This window comes from Lagopus leucura, unplaced genomic scaffold, assembly GCF_019238085.1.
Source record: "Lagopus leucura isolate 7727_CA_CO unplaced genomic scaffold, USGS_WTPT01 Super-Scaffold_739, whole genome shotgun sequence".
Lineage (NCBI taxonomy): Eukaryota > Metazoa > Chordata > Aves > Galliformes > Phasianidae > Lagopus > Lagopus leucura.
In genome coordinates this window covers 16,689,212-16,698,607 of record NW_024962255.1, presented here as the reverse complement: position 1 = coordinate 16,698,607, position 9,396 = coordinate 16,689,212, and the positions used below count along the sequence as shown (strand labels likewise).

Below are 9,396 nucleotides of genomic sequence, written 5' to 3'. Positions count from 1 at the left end.
ATTTGATCAGAACTGATGACTTTTTTCCTCCCCCAGCCTGTTGATTTGCAAAAAAAGAAAGCTTCGGTGGAACCAAAACAAGATTATGGCCAGATACGTGCATCACTGAAATTGCCTGCAACGCGTAAATCTGCTGTTTGCCCACTCCCACTACACGCATAATTTTGTTTTATCACTTACAGTCCCGGGGTGCTCACACAACTTGGCAGTCAGTTTCCCAGTATGAAATTACCCCTGTCTGGAAAAATGCACAGAATATAGAGAGGCAGAGCGATATACAGAGATGGGCTCTACTTGCAAAGCAAGCGCTCAGATGGCCTGAGGGCTATGACAAAACAGACATGGTGTCAGTGTCACAGCCCCCGGGTGCCCTGGCAGCGTTCAGTGGCCCAGAGTCTGTATCACCACGGGCTCTGTATGCAGAGGTGTTCACTGCTGGCTGTGAGTCTCTGTGCGTCTTATACATCTGGCTATCATTCCAGGTTTTGATTTCTGTGCTCCCTCTGCACAGTGCTAAGCCAGGCTTGATGGTTCCCCACGAGAGCAGTGAGCAAAGCCAGGCTCTAGTCGGGTGCCTCGACAGCATCGACACCACATGGCAGGTGATCCTGGCTGCACTGCAGTCACATGAAGCCCAAACCTGAGGGCTCTTCTGCAAAGGAGACCTGAGCCCTTTAAGGAAGAGAGGAGCAGAAATCAATTGTCTGCTCGCCTTCCTCCCCAGGCCCCCCTTTCTCCCTCCTCCATCACCACCACCACCACACACGCACCCTATTCACCCTGCTGGAAGGTGACATTTGCTATTAACCTTATATTGGGCCATTTTGTAAATCAATGTCACTTACATTTAATAACAAGTGTAATCAAAGGAATTATGCAAATTTAATTTGATGCTTCTTGAATTATGCAAATCTGCACCACATATAATGGCTTCTGACATGTGCCCAGTTGGAGAACGTTCCATTACCTCCTCTCTTATTACCCCTATTATTATTTTTATTTTTTTATCCTGTGGTGGGGGGGAGGGAGAAGGGAGGGAGAGGCAGTTAGGCTCGGAGGCAGGGGGGACAAGTGAGTGCGGAGGGAAGAGAAGGGAAAGAAGAGGGGTGGTAGAGGAAAGCGCTTCTTTGCCTGCATTTCGAGTAGCAAAGCCTCCTGAAGGCATTTCTGTTATTGTTATTGCAGAGCAAGGAGAGTGGGGCAGGGGGGGAGGAATGGGGATGGGGGGGAATCATTTCCCATGAATGGCTTTGCAGGCAATAATACTATAAGCCTCTGATTCTAAATTACTGCCCTTCCAGTCCTATCTCCAGCACAATATTACTCTCCTCAGCCTCCTCTTCCTGAATTATAAGGCAAGCTGGGGGAGGGTGAGAGAAGAGGGGAGCAGAGTGGAATACACAGGGCAAATGGGTGAAAAAGGGGTTAGTTCTTGTTGCTCCAGGGCCACCACAGATAGGGTGTCCAGTCTTACTGGAGAATAACTCTTTTTTTCTCCCTCTTGGCTTTCCCATCACTCGCTCATTTCCTTGCATGTGACCCTGAGATCAGAAGACAGATTTGCCACAAACTGCTGTATCTTCTCAGAAACTTGTGGCATCAGTACCCAGTAGTAATGCTCTTCCTTCTTTTGCAACAGCTTGTGGTCCACAACACTACAAGTCAGCGTGGACCAGCCTCCTCCTACACTGCTTTTTCTCATTAGAGAGGATTCAGTGAGCAGAGCTGGGTCACATTTTCCTCTTCTGTACTACTCACAGCAGCCACAGAGTGACTCTTTTCAGGACAATTCATATAGTGTGACCTTAGGCAAAAGCAGTCCCACGTTTGTCTCAGTATATTAACGCTTGTACAGTGCAAATATAGAACTTAATCTGTCTTCTGGAAGAAGGAGAAGAAAGAGGAGACAACACTTTCAACAGTTTCTGTGCTCCTCTGATGGAAGTTGGTACATGGCAAGAGGGCATGCCTCCACCATTTCCATAAAGGAATGAGTCTCTCACTGGAAATCTCCCTCTGCCTAATTAGAGAGGTGAATGGCAGAGGAGGATTTCTACACTTCTTAGTTCGGAGACTTGACTTCTGAACAAGATGCTGTCTTATCATGCTGTGAACTTATGAGTTTTAAAAGGCTCCATTTACACTTACTATGTTTTCTTCCAAAATGCTGCCAGAACACTGATTTTTTTCCCTCTTTGCTCTCTACATTTCTGTTTCATTACATAGTCCTGAGAAGACTGAAGGGTTTTTTTTGCTAATGGAAGGAAATTTCTAGAAACTTACTCTGCAGCTGGATTTAAAACATTGCAAAGTAGAAGATTTTTTCAGTTGTTTTTTTTTTCCTGCCTGTCAAAAAAAGGTAAAAGGTGAAGGTTTTATTTTTTAATGGGATATGTAATTTGCAATGTGTTCTCATAGAAACTCGTTGTTAAGGAATTGCCTTCACGCTTTCCAAACTGAAAACATTTTAAAGTTCATGTGGGAAAAACCACGTTTCAGTCAGATTTTTATAGCATGGTTTTTATCGATGATGAGGTGAGATGCATCTGTTTACCCCACACGTGCTGATGATATCTGGCAGCACCACCAGCACCTTTCCAACATCATCAAATCACCACCACTGCCACCAGCTCTCCTTGGGGCCCAGATAGAAAACAAGGGCAGACCTTCAGCTGTGCCGGCAGATGGAAATCCTGCTGGGAGGCCCGGGCCCAGTGTCTGCTCCAGCCCTCACCCAGGCCCAGCACGGAGGTGTCTGTCAGGGGAACGTCGATATTTGTATCTGGCACTTGCTCACTTCCACGTGTGGTTGTTGATTCACTGCCCAGAGACCCGTGTCTGTCATTAGGAGGCTGAAGAGAAGAATGAAGCTCATTTCAGAGTCAAATACATCAATAATCTCTGAAGTCCCCTTCTGCCCAAGGTTTCCAGACTGCACAGAGGAGAGAGAACTTGCCTTCTCTTACTTTATTTGCCTTGCCTTTTTTTGCCTGGCCTTGCCATGAGAACAGATGAGACGCATTGCTCCCATAGGCATGGGTGCGATCAGGACCCACTCCTGTCTCCTGGCACCAGGTGCTGCACAGGTAGAAGTTCCCATCACAAAGAGCTGCAGCTGAAGCCATGCTGCTGCAGGTGCCCGCCTCACACAGCCCCTGGCTCTGAGGATGCTTCTGGATAGGGAAGTTAATGAGTGCGTGGAGCTGAACTTGTCCCTGGTGCTAAGCCTGCTGAGGTCAATGGAGGCATCGCACAGCCCAAAGGGGCCTATTCCTGAATTCCAGAGGTCTTTAGCAGATACAGGTGCCTCTTCCATAGAGAGCTCAGCTTGTAGCATGCTGCCTCATAGCTGGTGTTTCTGGGCTTAGCTCTCCATGGAGCTTTTCAGGGCAACATCACTGAATGACTCCAAGTGTGAATATTCCAGGATAAAAGGTATTTGTTGGGAATAGCTGTTGGAAACAGCCCTGTGTGTATGGAACACCCTGTAGGGCCCACAGCAGCCTGCATTACCCAGATGAAAGTTAAAGCTGGATACACTGGCAATCATTGAGACCTATGCTCACTGCTTGCAGTGTGCTCTCCTGCTTCACTGCATGATAGTCCCATAGTCTCACAGCCTTTCACCTGGGATCATGCTTTCTAAACATACTGATGCTGACTCGGAAATAGACCATGTGAAGTTTCCAGGTCCAGGCTGAAAGACCTTTGTCCCATTGCCAGGAGGAGGGATTTGCTTGGCCTGGGCTCTGGAGGGGGCATGCTGGGCTTCCCACGGGTAAATAAATAGAGTGGGGAAGTGCCCTGGAGGCCATCATTGACACAAGGGCTCTAAAATGGGCTGTTCCCAGCAGGAGGCCCCTCTGCTTGAAGTTTACATGCTCTCCCCTTCCCTGGAAATCACAGGTCATCGCTTGCAGCCACCTCCTCCCCACTAAAACTGTAATCAGCTAAGAGCCATAAAAACACGGCTTAGAAAGGGCTGGGAATGTGACCTCATGAGAAAGGAAATGCTGACCAAGTAAGCATGAAGTATCCCAGGAAACAGTTTGGAAAGAACAGGCTGAAGGTGCAGGAGAATACCTTGTTATGGAAGATGGTGAAGGCTCCACTCCATGCTTCAGCTTCCTCATCTGCAAGGTGGAGATGACAGGGCACAAACCCTCACTCCACAGAAGAGGCCCAAACCACCAGCAGGGACTCTTTTGCAATATCACTCCACTGGCATCATTGGAGGAACCTCTGCTGAGCAAGGAAAAAAGAAGTGATGAGGGCGATGTTCCATTTAGCCTTCCCTGGGCAATGCCAGAGGATGGAGATTTCACTGGGAAGGAACCAAAGTTTCTCCTTCCTCTTAAGGCAAGTGAAAGCAGGATAAAATTTCATGAGGAGTGGGTCTTAGTCTGGTACCAAGGAACAGGATGTAAGGACTAGATAAGAAACGCAGAAACTAGTCAGGTAGACCAGCTAATTTTTTTATACAGAGCTAATTCTATATTTTGTAATTATGTCTTTGGTGACTTCTGGGCTCTGCATTACATAATTTGCAGTGCTCCCACACCTTCAGGCTCATTTCTCACTTCTCCATTTTTCCCCAACAAATGGGTGCAACCCTGCCTGCAGATATCCTACCCAGTTATTCCTGCTTCATCCCAGGGCAGTAGTCCTGTACAGCCAGCCATGCTTGGTTTTCAACATCCGTTCTGAGAAGCTGGCTCTTGGCACTGCAGGGAGAGGGATTATTTGTTCTTTATTAATTTATGGAAAGGAAGGAAGAGGGTGAAAATTGCAACGAAAGGGACAGCCAGCAAGATGGCAAGGAAGAGAGGTTAAAAATGAAGTCATCATCTAATTGGCCCGCAGTGAATTATTCACATGTATAATCTTTTTTAAAAAAAAATTCAGCACAAGGCAATGCAAGTAAATGCTGTTCATGTTTAAAAGTCATTTCCATAAGTAAGTGCAATTTCTCTACTGTTTGCCCCTGTTTAATGAAGTGAAATCTTGTTTGCATTCCTCCCAATTTCCCAACGAAAGGCGCCCAAGCGTTTGCACCAAAATTACTCGGCCCAAATTAAAACCCTCCAACACTTTAAAAAAAAAAAAAGAGGAGAAGGGGGGAAAAATAAGACTTATTTTTAAAATGCCTTAAGTGCATCCCAGCATCCTAATTTATTTTTAGACACTCGTTATTAAGAGTAGTAGTAAGTTTCCCCTTCTCTCTCGCTCTCTCTCTTATTTAAATGAACTTAATGGCAATAGATGCAAATGTCTGGAAGAGGAAAATAGTTAACATTTATTTATTCTTACTGTTGTCTCTTCCCTGGCTGGTGTCATTAGAACAGTTCGTTGCATCCCATTCGCTCCCATTAGCTCTGCTATCAGAGCCACCCAGCACGACTCCAGCACGGCTCGAAGTGCTTTCTGCGGCCCACATAGGGACTACATCATCATCTCCGAGGCACTGGCTTAATGACAAGAAAAAAAATTGGAATATATTGCACAGCGATCTGGGGAAACAACAACAAAAACCACCACCGCTGTTGTTGCCCATTGCTGCCCGCTCTTGACCCAACAACGTGTGGTTCTCCGTTGGAGGATGGATGGACGGGACTCAGCACTGGGACAAACGTGCTTTCACAACCCACTGATGCAGGCAGTGTGCAGGGAAATACGGCAACAGGGACCCAGAGCGCTTCCAGATGCCCTCAGAGGACCCAGCAGAGCTGTGTTCCTGGTGGTGCAGCAGCCAAAGTCCCTCTGCAGTGCTGTATCGGGTGGATGTCCCCATCATGGCCTGCTCCTGCCCACGCATCATGGCCTGCCTGTGTCACCTGTGTCACAGCACAAACATTCCTTCATGGAGTGGGACCAGTCCTGGATCCTCTCCAAACCATGAGTGTGGTGGAGGACATGTAGGCAGGAAGAGAGGCAAACCTCCTTGCAAGGAAGGAGACAGGTCCCTGGGTGCCCTGGCACGGAGAGGAAGGCAGTGAGAGGCAGAGAGAGATCCAGGGCTGTGTGACAGCGCCAGCTGACAAAGCAGCATTTGGGAGGGAGGACATCAGCATCTGCAGCGCTGACACATAAAAGAGAGGCAGCAGCTCTCACAGGCGGGGACTGAGGCACTGAATGGGCCCTCCCCCCTCCATAAAGTTGACATTGTCTCCCATGATAACTTTTCTGCTGAGGTAGGAGACACTTTACTGCAGAGTTGCACACAGCAAGTAGCTGCCCTCCCCCCGCCCCTTCCCATCCTCTCCCTCTCCCTCTCTCTCCAGCATCATTTACATCCTTAATTAGCTGTAATTCTGCAGTGCTCATTAGGGAAGGACTGGAAAATATCAAGGAGCCCACAAGCAGGGGGCTTTGGGGGAGAGGGAGGAAGAGGGGGATGCGGCGCCAGGCTGAGAGGGGATGCCCAAGGCTGGGCTGCAGAGCCAGGAGCCAGGAGCTGCTCACTTAATTTGAGTGGGATGATTACACTAATTTGGGAGCACTGATCCAGTGATGGGGTTAAAGAGGCCACACTGTCCCACCTAGAAAGGCAGAAGTCCAGAGAGCAACAGCATCTGACCAAGAGGGCTTGTTACTTCCCTGCTGGCGGATGAGGTCTCTCTGCTGGGTCATGCAGCCCCTCATGCCTAATGTCAGTGGTCAGATCCAGGGGGAGGGCAGACTTCCCTCTGCTCCGAGGCAGGTAGCCACACAAACCTGCCCTAAGAGGGAAAAAAAAAAAGAAAAAAGAAAAGAGAACAGAAGAGAAAGTAAGGAAGAAGAAAAAAAAAAAAAAAGAAATTAGAACTCAAAACTAAAGCCAAACATTAAATCCCACACTGCTGAATGGAGTATTTTCTCCAACCCCAAATGGATAAACAGCGTGAAGTTTTATTGTTGGCCCAGTTATTTGATGTAATTACTCTGGGGACCAGCAGCAGACCTGGGCAGTTCTTGTCTGGACTCCTGTTAGCTCAGAAGTGTGCACACAGACAGGGTGCAGCCCTGCCTCTTCACAGCCCCAAGGTACAAGACCAGTTAGGAGGCACAACAGCCTCCCTGCCTTAGCTGCAGGACCAGGAACAAGGAGGTTAAGTGCATTGGGCAAGGACACAAAGAAAAACTGGCAGAGCCAGGAGGTGACCTCAGATTTCCCAGTGTCTCTCTCTGAACTGCTAATTGCAAGCCATCTTTCCTTATGCTGTAGCACATGGACGTTTGTATGCCCACTTGCACTTGCTATTCTAGGCACACACTTGGCTATTTTTTAATTCACTGCCTCGCTGTATCTTTGCTCGAGGTTAGATGTGCATGTAAAAGACTATCGGGGAATTCAGTGAAGTTGACAGAGACGGTCTTTGCAAGTCCATCCTCCCACTTTTCACTTACTGGTAATAATGTGAGCCTACAGTTCCTTGGGGCTGAGCTGTGATGGTGTGTCCCACCAAAGACTCAAAATGATTACCAGTGCATGTGGCATTGATGTTTTTTTGCAAATATAAGGGCACGTGCACAAATAGGAACTTGCACTTTCATGTATCTTCCTCTGTCTGACTTCTATTTTCACCTCATGAAGACATTTATTAACATCTTCAAATTCCCTTTAGTGTTTAGATGAAACTTGCCATAACAGAGAAACAGAATATATGAATGTGCCAGAACAACTCAGGAGAGAACCCTGGTGAAATGCAGCTTTAGTGGAGTGCCCAGGATCTTTGCAAAACTGCGTTTCAGTGGATCATAGTGTTGGCTCTGGGGTTTAACACAGGTTAACACCTAACCAAGACAACTACTTACACCATTCAAGCAAAGATAAATCTGGCCCACCTTTTGGTGTTAACATCTGGCTTCTCATGTACTGTTTGGTTTATAGATCAGAAAATAAAATTTCCAGCTCCATTCACTCTATGTGAAATTCAAGTTGCAAAGAAGTGGCAGTGGAGATTACCTGGATCTTTAAAGCAGCACCTTCTCTGCACTTCCAAAGGACCATTTAGTCAAGATTACCAGTGACAAACTGACAAAGCCAAACCTTCAGAATGGATTTTGTCCATTATCTAGTATTTGGGAAGAAGGATGAAGATCAGGAAAAAAAAAAACAAAAACCAACAGGCTAGCTCCCTATTGGAGATGTTTGGTCTGTACAAGGACAGGTGCCTCATCGTGGCCTTTCATAGGAAGGGCTATAGATTCCCAAGCTGCACACCTGCTGAATCTACATGAGAGTCTGTGAGTTGCTAATGGATAGCTTAAGGCATCAGCTGTAAGAGTTTATTTCCCTGGCCCACCTGCCCTTGGGAGCATCTTGTGGAGAAATGGGTCTGCACCCAGCAAGACCTCCTGCTGAACCCACCCCGGGCACCTCACCTTTCCCAGAGGGCTTGGGCAGCCAGAGGGAGACGGATAGCCAGGGAAAGCAGCGGGTGAAAAGCAAACTCACACTACATAAATTCTTAATGCTGTTTTATAAGGACACAACGTTGTAACAACTTGCCAAGAACAACACTGAAATTATTTCAAGGTTTCCCATTTGTTTGTAAAGTGAATATTAAAAGTGCAGGCAGCAGTCTCCCGGTGTTCCCCTGGGAACTCTTAGTGTCCGTGGTAACGAGGTCATTCCTTTTTTATTAGGAGATGGGTTTCTGTAAAGTTAAATGTGCTGACAGCCTCTTGCCTTTGATGTTGGGTTTCACCTCCGTCCCTCCTGCAGATATTGCCGCTCCTCCCTCGCAAAGACACATCCCTGACAAACAATCTCCCTTCTGTCTCCCCTGCTTGTTTGTTTAGATGCATGATAGGCAGCTCTGCTAAAGGGCAGCACAGGAAGGCGGGCTGCTGCTCCAGCGGACGGCGGAGATGTGAGAGATTTGGTGGCTGTAATTAAGCTAGCCTTCATCCCCCAATCTGCCGTGACTCTCGGTACCCTTCACTTTATTGACCGGACAGATAATTACAGCGCGGCGCTCACAGGGCCCTCAGTCACAGCAGCACTGCAGCTGCTCGGGGAGCCCTGCCCCAGTGCTGGGCCTGGAGGCAGAGCAGGGGCGCCTCAAGCACCTTCCTCATCTGGCAACCTGGGTATCCCCATGGTGTGGCCTCCAGTCACTCAACATCCCGTGCCTTCCTGACCTCAGTCAGCAAAGACACGGACACACAGGTGGGCCACAGTCAAACCATACTGCAGAGCAACCTGCTGATCAACACAAGAAAGGAACACCTGGTGAGGACAGCACTTGGGAGGCTCAGTTCTGTGCTCTACCCAAGAGCTTCCTGAAGGTTCTAAGCAAGTTATTGAAACAGTTTGCATGGCAGTAACATGGGGTGGCCCCAGGAGCTCCAGTCAGTGGTGCATACTGTGCCTGTGCATGCCCAACACCCGGCACCAGGCGACCTAGTCCC

General features: G+C 47.9%; 1 long non-coding RNA gene across 1 annotated transcript; it reads right to left on the bottom strand.

Annotated features, from left to right (window-relative positions):
- Nucleotides 1-2,376: 2,376 nt before the first annotated feature.
- Nucleotides 2,377-6,206, bottom strand: LOC122175674. The gene is made up of 4 exons (XR_006177474.1): nucleotides 5,311-6,206; nucleotides 4,633-4,724; nucleotides 4,084-4,242; nucleotides 2,377-2,852 (listed from the first exon to the last, which is right to left on the bottom strand). It is a non-coding gene; the product is annotated as an uncharacterized LOC122175674 (long non-coding RNA).
- Nucleotides 6,207-9,396: the final 3,190 nt, after the last annotated feature.